Raw genomic sequence first — 13,234 nt, forward strand, 5'->3', positions numbered from 1 at the left:
TAAATGCCAGTTACTGACCACTCTCAGCCAAACATACCTCACAGGGTTGTTGTGAAGTTAAAATGGGGAGGAGGAGGAGGAAGAAGAAAAACATTGTGTTAAAAAAAAAGTTGGTTACTGAGAGGCAAGGGCAGGAGAGTTAGACTTCTTTGGCTTGTCGCTTGGAATGAGATGCTGGACAAGAAGGACCTTTGGTCTGACCTGACAGAGAGTCTCTTATGTTAACAAGTCCCTCCCCTCTTAAAAAAACATTTGATTTTCAAACTGAACGCTTCCCACATGAAGAAGATCTGCATAGCATATTGAGCCCCGGGCTCATGGGCGTGTGCAGGAGGGGCAGCTGTCCCCCCTCAAGTAAATAAATAAAAATATTTGACTAAAATTATAAATTGTAGAAAGATTTTAACAGATTTTTCTGAGCACTTAGGGTCAAAAGAAAGTAATTTAAAACAGCTGTTGTCCAGACATTTCATTCTGAATATGCTAGACAGAGGGTGTTGACAGGTGGATGTCCTACCCCCCTAACATAAATCCTTGCAACATCCAGGCTATTGTTACTCCTGGGGTTTTCGTTTTTTAGTTAAGCAGTTCCTGGAAGTGACACCTTACTACAGTATTTCCATAGGATGTGACTCCTATGGTGTCATAATAAATCAGAAAGGGGCTAGCATGCAGCCTTTTTTGTAATCCCCATAGATACTATCACAAAACTATGCAAAGCAGATAAGCTTTATCTCACTTCACCATCACTATGCCTGCCAATCCCAAAGTCTACCCATTCAGATGCCTCTAGCGTGTAAGGTAGCTACCGTATTTTTCGCTCTATAACATGTACCAGACCATAACACGCACGTAGTTTTTAGAGGAGGAAAACAAGAAAAAAAATATTCTAAACGAAATAGTGGATATATGATTTTTGTGGGTTCATGCTGTAGCCACAGACATGTGATCTGACAGTGAGTTTGGAGTAGCCCAATGCAAAAATCCTGAGGATCCATGTGGATCCATGCTTTGTAACCACAGAGGAGGGAAGGAAGGGGAACCATGGATCCTCTGCTCACGACTGCAGCAGATTCCCCCCGCCACCCGCAGGCATTTGCTCCATAACACGCACAGACATTTCCCCTTACTTTCTAGGAGGAAAAAAGTGAGTGTTATGGTGCAAAAAATACGGTAATTTGATATGGGGAGGGGGAAAGGAGGCCACTGGGCAGGACTTCTTAAATATTGTGTACTGCAGCCCCTCCCCCCTCGCAGACAATAGACCACCTTTGCTGTTTGCATGTAATGCTCTTTGATATCTCAAGATAACAATTTAAGGTACCATATAAAGCAGGGGTGTGGAATGAGATACTGTTGGACCTCAACACCCATTAACAGTAGCCAGCATTGCCAAAATCTGAAGGTTCCTCACCCCTGACATAAGGGATGGGGAGAATGATAAGCAGCATCTTACAGCTGCCCATAGACACACTCTTAATTCTGCAGAAGACAAACCTGTAGACACGATACCCATTATTTCCTCAACAAAGTGTTCTTTATCTCCCTGGCTTCCATATTACTCCAGACAGCAGTGACATACTGATCCTCTTACCCCCACAACTTCCTACCATGTACCATTCATTAAAAACATCTCTTCTGCCACTTCCGCTCCCTTTCACATATCTGCAGCTAGGCTTCAGCAGGTGTGCATAAAGTGGGAGTGTGGGAGTTGGGTAGATTCTTTGGCATCCCCTTTTCCTGGCACCTGTGATGGCTCTATCCACAACAGTTGGGGGGGGGGGAATAGGCAAATTTTTAAAAACAAGGCCATCCAGATTCGAACACACACCTAGCTCAAACTGGGATTTCTTGCAAATCTTAATGCACCACAAAATTGTGGATTTGGAATAGTCTTGAATAGCATCTGTGGATACTGGACAGCTCTTGGAGATTCATAAAAATTGATCACGCAGCTTTTGTAGGGTGCCTAACTAGGCCCCTTCACTTATCTCACATCACTGGAACTGGTACAATCTTACGTTCCTAAGATCAGCTCTTCAAGTGCCAAAATGAATTTCAAATGCTATGCTATGTCTTGAAACAAGTTTTGTAAGAGCAGAGGCTAGGGTGTGAATGGCCACACTTAACTTCTGGCTTAGAATATCCTTTTACTCATGTGGCCTTGCTTCCCTAACATTAAAGGATGGCTTTCAAACAACATGGAAACGAGGAGTGGTAGACAAAATGCTAACTCTAGGTCTTACCCCACAGCTTTTACTAGGCATGGGCTTTAAACAGGCAAAAAAAAAAACCCCATTAAACAGTGTGTGGTTGAGATTGAACATCAGTCAGATCTAGCCAGATTCCCAGATTTCATCATTAGTGAAAGCAGTAGGTATCTCACCACCTCAGTGGCATATTTAACTAATTTGAAATACCAAAAGAGTGAAGAGCGTTTACTCTGGCTCATTGCCAGGTTCTCCCTTCAGCTATCCAGGAAGGCCATTTTTGGAAGACGCCTTATGAGGTGAGAAAATGCCCCTGCAGCTCTGACCACATAGAAACAACTGAACATGTTTTTATCCAGTATTACACAAACATACGTGCTAGGTTTATCCTGCCGATAATACACAAATTTCCAGGACACATAGGACAATTCCATATCTCCTTACTGCTCCCAAGATATAAATCCTGATATAACATATTCAGTTGCCAGATATTGTGCTGCTATGATTGACATACGTCAGGCAGCAGGTCTAAAACTGAAGGTTTGATTTACATGTTTTATATGTTTTTATCTTATGCTGGTCTGCTGTAACTGAGACTATGAGTACGTGCTGCCCTATTGCCTATCTAGCATGTTTTGTTTATGTATGGAGGTGCTTTTATCTTTTGCTGGTCTATGACCATAATAAAAATTTGGATTGGATATCTGTGACAACAGCTCCAAGCTTATGCTGAAGTGGTGTTTCTGTCCAAGCAGATTGGCTGTGAATATAATGCTTCATGCTTTAAGCAAAACATTTAAGCAATTACTAGCAATATTTTGTAAATACCTATTCTCAGTTGAGCTTGAAAGTAAATTTGAAGGTTTCGTTCACTCCTTGGTAAGTTCAGGCCTCTTCTTATACTCTCCTAGGACTTGTTTACACAGTTAAGGTTTAGAGGTAGTTGGACTGCCTCAGGATTGTCAGCAGAAAGGGCATTTCAGCGGTGTAACCTTTCTGTCAGGTCATACATAGGTCATTGTGCTTCTCTCTGAAGCTATCACTCCCCCACTAGAAAAAAAAACAATCTGTCTGTTGCTTTCATGATCACTAACCCTAAGAGGAAAGAGAAATGAAATGAAGAGTCCTTGATGTTGCCAGGGGTGGTTTACTCTCTTCAGTCTCTGATTTACCCCTTGAGTGTAAATGTTTATACATGTTTATGGGAAACTTAATTCAATAGGCCTTACTCCCAAATCATGGCGATTGCACTGCAGCCTGGAATAAATGAATAATTTTAAGTAAGGGAGGTTTCTCCAGATTAAGTGACCATGCAAATAGGAGTTGCAAATTATTACTCTCCTTAATTCAGATTTCTGGTTATGTTAAATGATCATGTGTTAACTTGGATAGCTCAGTTGGTAAAGAATGAGACTCTTAATCTCAGGGTCTTTGGATCGAGCCCTATGTTGGACAAAAAGATTCCTGCATTACAGGTGGTTGGACTAGATGATCCCTGTGATCCCTTTCAACAATTCTATGATTCTATGGTAATTAAGAAGCATTTTGAAAATGGTTTGTTTTCATTCTATTTAGGTGAGTTTATTTAAATGTATGCTAAGACATGTGATAAAAAACGTACCTTTAAGCTATGTAAATATTAATTATGTCTTTCTATTGCCAGTAGCTCAAGAAAACAACAATCCTAGAACTAGAAATCATATTCTTATAGATGTCTGCTGCAGTCATATGTGACCTGTAGTAGGTAGTGGATTGTATAATTTTAATTAGGTACTTCAGCAATAAAACCGGCAAATTGAAAATATTGTTTGAGGTGACTTTAAAATGTTACATTTTATTTACATTTATTTATTTATCTGTGGAAATTGAATTTCTTGGGTGTGTTAATTTAAGAATTTCAGAAAAATGAATCTTGGTTTTTACTGTGCAGATACTAAGATTAGTTACTTGTATTGTGTCAACTATCTTTCAAAGTCAGTACAACTGTTACATAATGCTTCTTTAAGTTTTTGATGCGTATCTTGTTCTGAGTCTCAAAACAGTTACAAAGTTACTGTTCTATTTTTAGAGTTTTACGGTCTCTAGTATAGGCAGCAGCTGTTTTAAGTGCATTCAATATGTGCGCAACTGCACGCACACACATTGCGCCAAATCTGGAAGTGACCCCAAAACGGGGCAGGGCGGCCTTATGGGCGTCCCCCCAAGATACGTGGGGGTCTGGAACGTAACCCCCGTGCAAATCAGTCACTGCCTGTAGTTGATTTTTTGTTCTCTGTTCTCATGTTATTGGAAACAATTTAAAAAATAACCTGTTTGTGCTCTGTGTAGACAGTTGCTGCTGGTACAGTCTGATAAAAGACTGCGCAGCAGACAGCTTTAACTGTAACTCATTTCAGCTCTTCCTAGTTTACATCAGATGTACTGCACTCTGCTAGGCCTGTTTCATGTTGTGGAGAGAAATAAGTTATGGGAAAAGTGCAGATTCCTAAAACAAACATAAATGGTTGTTTGGTTTAAAGCAAACCAAACGGTGTTCCTTGGAGTAGTTACACTTTTAAGTTATAACTAAGCTGATACTGTAGTTTCTTTGTTTGATTTAAAAGGCATCAGCAGACTTGATGATTGCAGTTTGCATAAAATATCTATGTTTCTATTAAGTTTGTATTGCATGAATGGGTTGTGTTTGCACTGAGTAGACGTCAATCCAGGGAGCTGCAAAACCCATAGTAAGCAGTCCACAACTGTCTTAAGAGCATGCACGTTTCTTCAGTGTGATTACAAGTGTTTAACTTGTAAGTGAGAATTGGACTGAAGCCACTTTTTACAGTTTGTTTATAAGTTGCTATACTTGGCAAATAACATGTTCCCCTGTTTCCTTAATAGTATTGGGGACAATGCAAAAGAGAGAGAGAGACAGCACCTGACGGGCCCCCCCTAAATACAGTCATGGGAAAGAGAAATTCTTTGAATTCTGTGATTTTACATATGAGAACATAATAACAATCACCTGTTCCTTAACAGGTCTTAAAATTAGGTAAATACAACCTGACATATGACACCGTGTCATGATTTAGTTAACAGAAATAAAGCTGAAACGGAGAAGGCATGTGTGAAAAAGCAACTACACCTTGTGATTCAGTAGCTTGTAGAACCACCTTTAGCAGCAATAACTTGAAGTAATCATTTCCCGTATGATTTTCAGTCTCTCACATAGTTGTGGAGGAATTGTGGCCTACTCTTCTTTATAGAGTTGCTTCAGTTCGTTGAAGTTTGCTGGCTGTTTATGCACAGCTCTCTTAAGGTCCCGCCACAGCATTTCAGTTGGGTCAAGGTTTGGACTTTGACTAGGCCTTTGCAACACCTTGATTATTTTCTTTTTTAGGAACTCTGTCATAGATTTGCTGGTGTGCTTGGGATCATTGTCCTGTTGCGTAATCCAGTTTCAGCCAAGCTTTAGCTGTCAGGTGGATGGCCCCACATTTGCCCCTAGAATACTTTGGTATACGGAAGAGTTAATGGTCGACCCAATGACTGAAAGGTTCCTAGGTCCTGTGGCTGCAAAACAAGCCCAAATAATCACCATCATGCTTAATAGTTGGTGTGAGGTGTTTGTTTGTGCTGATAAGCTGTGGTTGGTTTTCACCAAACATGGTAATGTGCATTATGGCCAGCATCTCCACTTTGGTCTTGTCTGTTCAAAGGACAGAAGTATTGTGGTTTGTTCAAATGCAGTTTTGCAAACCTAAGTCATGCTGCCATGTTCTTTTTAGAGAGAAGAGGCTTTCTCCTGGCAACCCTTCCAAACAAACTATACTTGTTCCATCTTTTTCTAATTGTACTGTCATGAACTTTAACATTCCACATCCTAACTGAGATGTATCTCTTGGGTTTCTTGCAGTTTCTCTGAACATTGCACGGTCTGACCTTGGGGTGAATTTGCTGGGATGTCCACTCCTGGGAAGATTGGCAACTGTCTTGAATGCTTTCCATTTTGAATAATCTTCCTTACTGTAGAATGATGAACTTTAAATTGGTTGGAGATGACCTTATAACCCTTCCCATGGTTTCATGGGTAGCAACACTTGCTTATCTAAGAGCATTGCTGCTGTCTTTCCTCCTTGGCATTGTGTTAAAACACACCTGAAAGCTCCAGACCAGCAAACTGCTAAAATTTCAGCTTTTATAGAGGTGGACACACTTGCTGATGATCAATTAAGCAAGGGCATTTGATTAGCTGTACCTGTCTGCTACTTAGTCACTTAATTCTTATGGAAGCAGTAAGGGGGTGTACTTAGTTTTTCACCCATGGCTTCCCCATTTTGGTTTTATTTTTGTTAAATAAATCATGACACGGTGTAATAAGTCATGCATTGTTATTCATCTGAGGTCGTATAGGTGTTTCCGTGCACTGCTCTGGTTTGCCAGAAGCGGCTTAGTCATGCTGGCCACATGACCTGGAAGCTGTATGCTGGCTCCCTCAGCCAATAATGCAAGTTGAGTGCCGCAATCCCAGAGTCGGTCACGACTGGACCTAATTGGTTAGGGGTACCTTTACCTTTACCTTTTAAGACCTGCTAGGGAACAAATTACTATTATGCCCTCACATGTAAAACTATAGAATTCAAAGAGGGTGTGCTTTCTTTTCCCCATGACAATAGATACGTCCTGAAGAAGAGTTTTATGCAGTTCAAATGTTTCTTATCAAATTTTCAGATGACATGACTTTGGGAGCGATGGCTAACACTATTGAAAACAGAATCTAGATGAAAAACCATTTTGACATACTGAAACACTGGGCCAAAAACCAACATGATGAAATTCAACAGGAATAAATGTTAAATATTGCATTTTGGTACGAAATCAATCAATAAGTTGAATAAAGGGGAAAGTACAGAATGAGAGAGGCCTGCTTCATAACAGTACATGTGAATAGGATCTAGGTCTCTTAGCTGATCACAAACTAACCATTAGCCAGTAGAGTTATATGGCTGCAAAAAGAGCTAATGCAGTCTTAAAGGTAAAGGGTAAAGGGACCCCTGACTGTTAAGTCCAGTTGTGAATGACTCGGGGGTTGCGGCGCTCATCTTGCTTTACTGGCTGAGGGAGCCGGCGTTTGTCTGCAGACAGTTTCCGGGACATGTGGGCAGCATGACTAAGCCGCTTCTGGCAAACCAGAGCAGCGCACGGAAACGCCGTTTACCTTCCCGCCATAACGGTACCTATTTATCTACTTGCACTTTGACGTGCTTTCGAACTGCTAGGTTGGCAGGAGCTGGGACCGAGCAACGGGAGCTTACCCCGTCGCGGGGATTCGAACCGCCGACCTTCTGATTGGCAAGCCCTAGGCTCTTTGATTTAGGTTACATTATTAGAAGCATTGTGTCCAGATCACAAGAAGTAATATTTTCAACTTTTACCATTTTATGTGCTGGTCAAGCTGCATCTGAAGTCTATGTCTGCTTCTGGGAGCCATCTTTTAAGAATGACATTGACAAATCAGAATGTGTCAAGAGGAGGATGACTTGGATACTGAAGGGTCTGGAAACCAAGTCCTATGAGCAACTGTTGAAAGAGTTGGGTATGCTTAGCCTGGAGGAGAGAGGGTTGTCTGAAGGGTTGCCATTCAGAAGCTGAAGCTGGCTTGGTCTGTGTTGCTCAAGCAGCCGTCTTAATTATTGGGTCCCATATATTGTTGGACCAACTCTCATTATATTTGTCTAAGTTGGTTGTGGATAATGGGACTTGTAGTCGAACAACAAATAGGGACCTAAGGTTGAAGATCTCTGTTCTATAGGTCAGGACTAGAACTAGTAGGTTGAAATTACAAGGAAGATTTCAGTTAAACATGGAAGCTTCCAAATTATAAGAAGAGCTATTTGGCAGTGGATATTTCTGGCTTGGGAGGTGGTGGGTTCTCCTTTTTCGGGGGGCAGTAGCAGAGGTTGAATGGCCATCTTTCATCAATCTTAGGAACTCAGATATACTGTATGAGCTAATAGCCAAATGGCACCTTAAACCTAGGTTACAGTTGCCATAACAGAATATCTAGGTGCCACACACCCCCAGTGATGATTTTTTGTTGTTATTGTTGGTTTCATTTCTATACCACTTTCTATTTTACAGAAAAAAATCTCAAAAGTGGTTTGTAATACATTAATATATTTTTATTGTAAACACCAAATTAAATATGTATTAACAATTTCTGCTAAAAATGTGTCACTTATGTGAATTGCCTACTAATTCATGCTTCTCAAGATAATAAATAAAAAGTGTTGCTGACCCTCCCCAGAGGCAACTAGACATTTTGTTTTGGTGCCCACAACCCAGGTCCCAGAAGCCATTTGGCTCCTAGGTTTTCTATCCCAGTTTCTATCACTGTTCACTGGGTGACTTTGGGTCAGTCGCAGCCTCTTAACTTACCTCACATGGTTGTTGTAGGAATTACTTGAAGAGGGGGGAGAACCATGTACTCTTTGGAGAAAAAGGTGGGGCATCAATGCAGTAAATGAGCTCTCCTTCTTACCTGCTTAAGAAAGCTGGAGGAGCCATCCAGATGGAGATATCGCTTGCCAACCTGGCATCCAGAGTTTTCCACGTGGTTGAAATTGGACCCATGCCAGTTGCAAAATTTTCCTGGTGCCTGAGGAATTTTGAACACTGTCTCTTAGGGATGCTGTAATTGTATACTTCATTGTAGATCCTTTATTGACCACCAGATGGTTTTTAGGGCCCCTTCCAACTCAAATTCTCCTATATAACACTGCAAACTTTGTTTGATCTTAATAAAACTGGTATTTTTCACTCCCTTTGATCCCCCCCCCCCATGGACCAATGTAGATAGATACCTTCTTTTCATCAGAAAGATGTTGAATGTTAATCAGAATTCTTTTTCAAGAGCAATTGTATGTAGTGGCAAGAGATAAGGAAGTTTAAATATTTTGTTTATGTGAAACTGAGAGTGAGTAGTATTGATTGGCTAGTGTGAAGTGCTGAGTGTTATGCAAACTTTTCCTTCCAAACAACTGTTCTGTGGGTAGGGCGGTATTATTTCCTTTGTCCCTCAGATAGGGGCAGTGAGATGGTGCTATGTGCACAGTCACCCTTCAGTGGTTTTGATTCAACAGAGATTAGAACCTACCTCCTGGTCTGCATGTGTTATTCTGTCCATTAGATCATACTTGCTGTCTGTATTTGATCTACCAAACTATATCTGCTTGTTTTTTGTCTGTGTGTGGTTTTTTGTTTTTTTTTTGTTTTTTTTTTGGGGGGGGGAGTCATTTCTAACTACTTTGGCTATAGCATATGCATTTTGCTTTGGCTTAATGGAACTAATATTTGGCCTGATGAAGACATTTAATAATGAAAGCAGGCAGTGAAATTGACTCATTGCAGATTAAGTAACGGTCATCACTTAACAACTTCTTCTTGAAAGAGGCTTGAGCTAAGGAGTAGATGTTAGGTTAGAAGTAAAGTTGTGGGTAGCACAGTTTAAGAAACCTGTTGCATGTTTCTAGCCTAGAACAATTAAACTTTAGTACTGCATTTGAACAGTTTTGTCAGTCACTGTTTGGATTTGAAACTGCTTTCTTATTCTGAAAACAAGTCTCTGCAGGTTTCCTAAAGTCCTTTTACTTAGCCCTCTTTGTAGGGTGTGGGGAATCAAGCTATAAAAATTGAGCCATGTCACTAAATTCACTAAGAGCTTAACTGCAGAGCGTAACAATCCACTTTAGAATAACCAAACAGATTCAAATGTGGAAATGGCAAACGGTTCCTGAATTGTATCACTTACTAGTGTGTTGTGCATTGGGTGGGGTACTGGATGTTGAAATGCTCTGCATTACAAAACAAAGAACACTACGTGCTCATGGATAGCTGTATACCAGGAAAAAGAATTGGCCCCAGCAAAAAGTTTTGAATGATGTGAGTAGAAACTAATATTTGTTGCTCTCCTTCCTCCTTTACAATTGCTGAGCTACTGTGCACTGTCTTCTCTCTCCTTCCCCATACTTGTATATCACAGTGTTGAGGGCAAGAAGTGCAGCATTTCTAGTTTATTTTTTCATAGACTTGTTGTTGTTGTTGTTTAGTCGTTTAGTCGTGTCCGACTCTTTGTGACCCCATGGACCAGAGAACGCCAGGCACTCCTGTCTTCCACTGCCTCCCGCAGTTTGGTCAAACTCATGTTAGTAACTTCGAGAACACTGTCCAACCATCTCGTCCTCTGTAGTCCCCTTCTCCTTGTGCCCTCAATCTTTCCCAACATCAGGGTCTTTTCCAGGTAGTCTTCTCTTCTATAAGCATGCTTTAGGAAGCCATCCCCCCTTCCACTCTCCCTAATTTCCCCCTGTGCCAGGATGTGTCTGCACTAGTGGAAGTTCACACTATTTGTTTCCCACATAAACTGCATCAACTGTGTTACCTATTTATAATTGCACAAATGACCAAATTCTTCAGAAATTTATATATATATAAAATCTTTTCCAAGATTGTCAGAAGTCTTTGAACCTGCCCTTAAAAGGAGATGAACTAATTATTTCTTCCTTTCTTCTCAAGCTGGGTTATCAAGTTCACTCCACTGTTTCTCAGAACTCATTCGGAAGGTTTCTGTAATTCACTCAGCACCACACCTTAACTAGGTAAGGTTATACCCAAAGAATTTGACCTAGGCACTTCCTGCAACAACTTTCATACCCAACAAAAGTTTAACCCAGAGTAATTTTTAACCCAAAGTTTAATATTAGGTTTCGTTTTATCATAATTCATAAATACTTTTCATAAATAATACAAAAATCATACATATTTTTGGCTGCATTCCCTCTTCCATGCAATTGGGCAATTTATAACAGAAATATTACTGGACTGTTACCTACTCTATTAGTGTCTGTCAGTGCTTTGTCTCATTAGCTTTTCACTTAAAAGTGCACCATGATAGCAGTTTCTAACTTACTTCTTCAAGTATTAAATTTTGACTAAAATAAGTATGTGTTTCTTTTCTTTGAGTCACACAAATTGCTCTCTTTTAAGGAATAATGTGTTGTGCCTAGAATGTATGCAAATTCTAGAGGATGTGGGTGAGCTCCGTCATGAAGACATGCCGGTATCAGTTATGCCGGATGTGCTGATCTATCTTGCTTTGTTCATGCTTTCCTTTTTTCACGATGATCTACATACCTGTTGTAGGTAACTCTAATAATATTTAACTTCATGGTAAATTAGTTGATTTATGAATGAATAGGATATTATTTAGGGACGCGGGTGGCGCTGTGGGTAAAACCTCAGTGCCTAGGACTTGCCGATCGTATGGTCGGCGGTTCGAATCCCCGCGGCGGGGTGAGCTCCCGTCTTTTGGTCCCAGCTCCTGCCCACCTAGCAGTTCGAAAGGACCCTTAAGCACAAGTAGATAAATAGGTACCGCTTTATAGCGGGAAGGTAAACGGCGTTTCCATGTGCTGCGCTGGTGCTGGTGCTGGCTCGCCAGAGCAGCTTCGTCACGCTGGCCACGTGACCCGGAAGTGTCTTCGGACAGCGCTGGATCCTGGCCTCTTAAGTGAGATGAGTGCACAACCCTAGAGTCGGACACGACTGGCCCGTACGGGCAGGGGTACCTTTACCTAGGATATCATTTTAATGGTGATTACTGTTTTATCTTGAAGAACTCAGAGAAGCTATGAACTACGCCGAGCAGGGCACACAAGATGAACAGGTCATAGTGGAGAGTTTTGACCAAACGTGATCCACCTGGAGGAGGAACCGGCAAGCCACTCCAGTATCCTTGCCAAGAAAACTCCATGGACAAAGACAACAGGCATATAAAAGTTATGACGCTGGAAGATGAGCCCCTCAGGTCGGAAGGCGTCCAACATGCTACTGGGGAAGAGCGGAGGGCAAGTACAAGTAGATCCAGAGCTGATGAAGCGGCTGGGCCAAAGCCGAAAGGACGCTCAGTTGCGGATATGCCTGGAAGCGAAAGGAAAGTCCAATGCTGTAAAGAAAAATATTGCATAGGAACCTGGAATGTAAGAACCATGAACCTAGGTAAGTTGGAGGTGGTCAAAAATGAGATGGCAAGAATAAATATTGACATCCTGGGCATCAGTGAACTAAAATGGACGGGAATGGGCGAATTCAGTTCGGATGACCATCACATCTACTACTGTGGGCAAGAAACCCGTAAAAGAAATGGAGTGGCCCTCATAGTCAACAAAAGAGTGGCGAAAGCTGTACTGGGATGCAATCTCAAAAATGATAGAATGATCTCGATACGAATCCAAGGCAGACCTTTTAACATCACAGTAATCCAAGTTTATGCACCAACCACTGGTGCTGAAGAAACTGAAATAGACCAATTTTATGAAGACTTACAAGACCTTATAGAAGTGACACCAAAGAAGGATGTTCTTCTCATTATAGGGGATTGGAATGCTAAAGTAGGGAATCAAGAGATAAAAGGAACAACTGGCAAGTTTGGCCTTGGAGATCAAAACGAAGCAGGGCAAAGGCTAATAGAGTTCTGTCAAGAGAACAAGCTGGTCATCACAAACACGCTTTTCCAACAACACAAGAGACGTCTCTACACATGGACATCACCAGATGGGCAGTATCGAAATCAGATTGATTATATTCTCTGCAGCCAAAGATGGAGAAGCTCTATACAGTCAGCAAAAACAAGACCTGGAGCTGACTGTGGCTCAGATCATCAGCTTCTTATAGCAAAATTCAAGCTTAAACTGAAGAAAGTAGGAAAAACCACTGGGCCGGTAAGATACAATCTAAGTCAAATCCCTTATGAATACACAGTGGAAGTGAGGAACAGGTTTAAGGATTTAGATTTGCTGGACAGAGTGCCTGAAGAACTATGGATGGAGGCTCGTAACATTGTACAGGAGGCAGCAACGAAAACCATCCCAATGAAAAGGAAATGCAAGAAAGCAAAGTGGCTGTCCAACGAGGCCTTACAAATAGCGGAGGAGAGAAGGCAAGCAAAATGCGAGGGAGATAGTGAAAGATACAGGAAATTGAAT

General features: G+C 41.2%; 1 protein-coding gene across 3 annotated transcripts in view; it reads left to right on the plus strand.

Moving 5' to 3' along the window:
- The window catches only part of TRPM7 (transient receptor potential cation channel subfamily M member 7), an 82,742-nt gene that overhangs the window by 1,554 nt on the left and 67,954 nt on the right, over window positions 1-13,234 (plus strand). The gene's annotated exons all lie outside the window — the stretch shown is intronic.

Source organism: Podarcis filfolensis (genome assembly GCF_964270895.1).
Source record: "Podarcis filfolensis genome assembly, chromosome: 14".
Taxonomy (NCBI): domain Eukaryota; kingdom Metazoa; phylum Chordata; class Lepidosauria; order Squamata; family Lacertidae; genus Podarcis; species Podarcis filfolensis.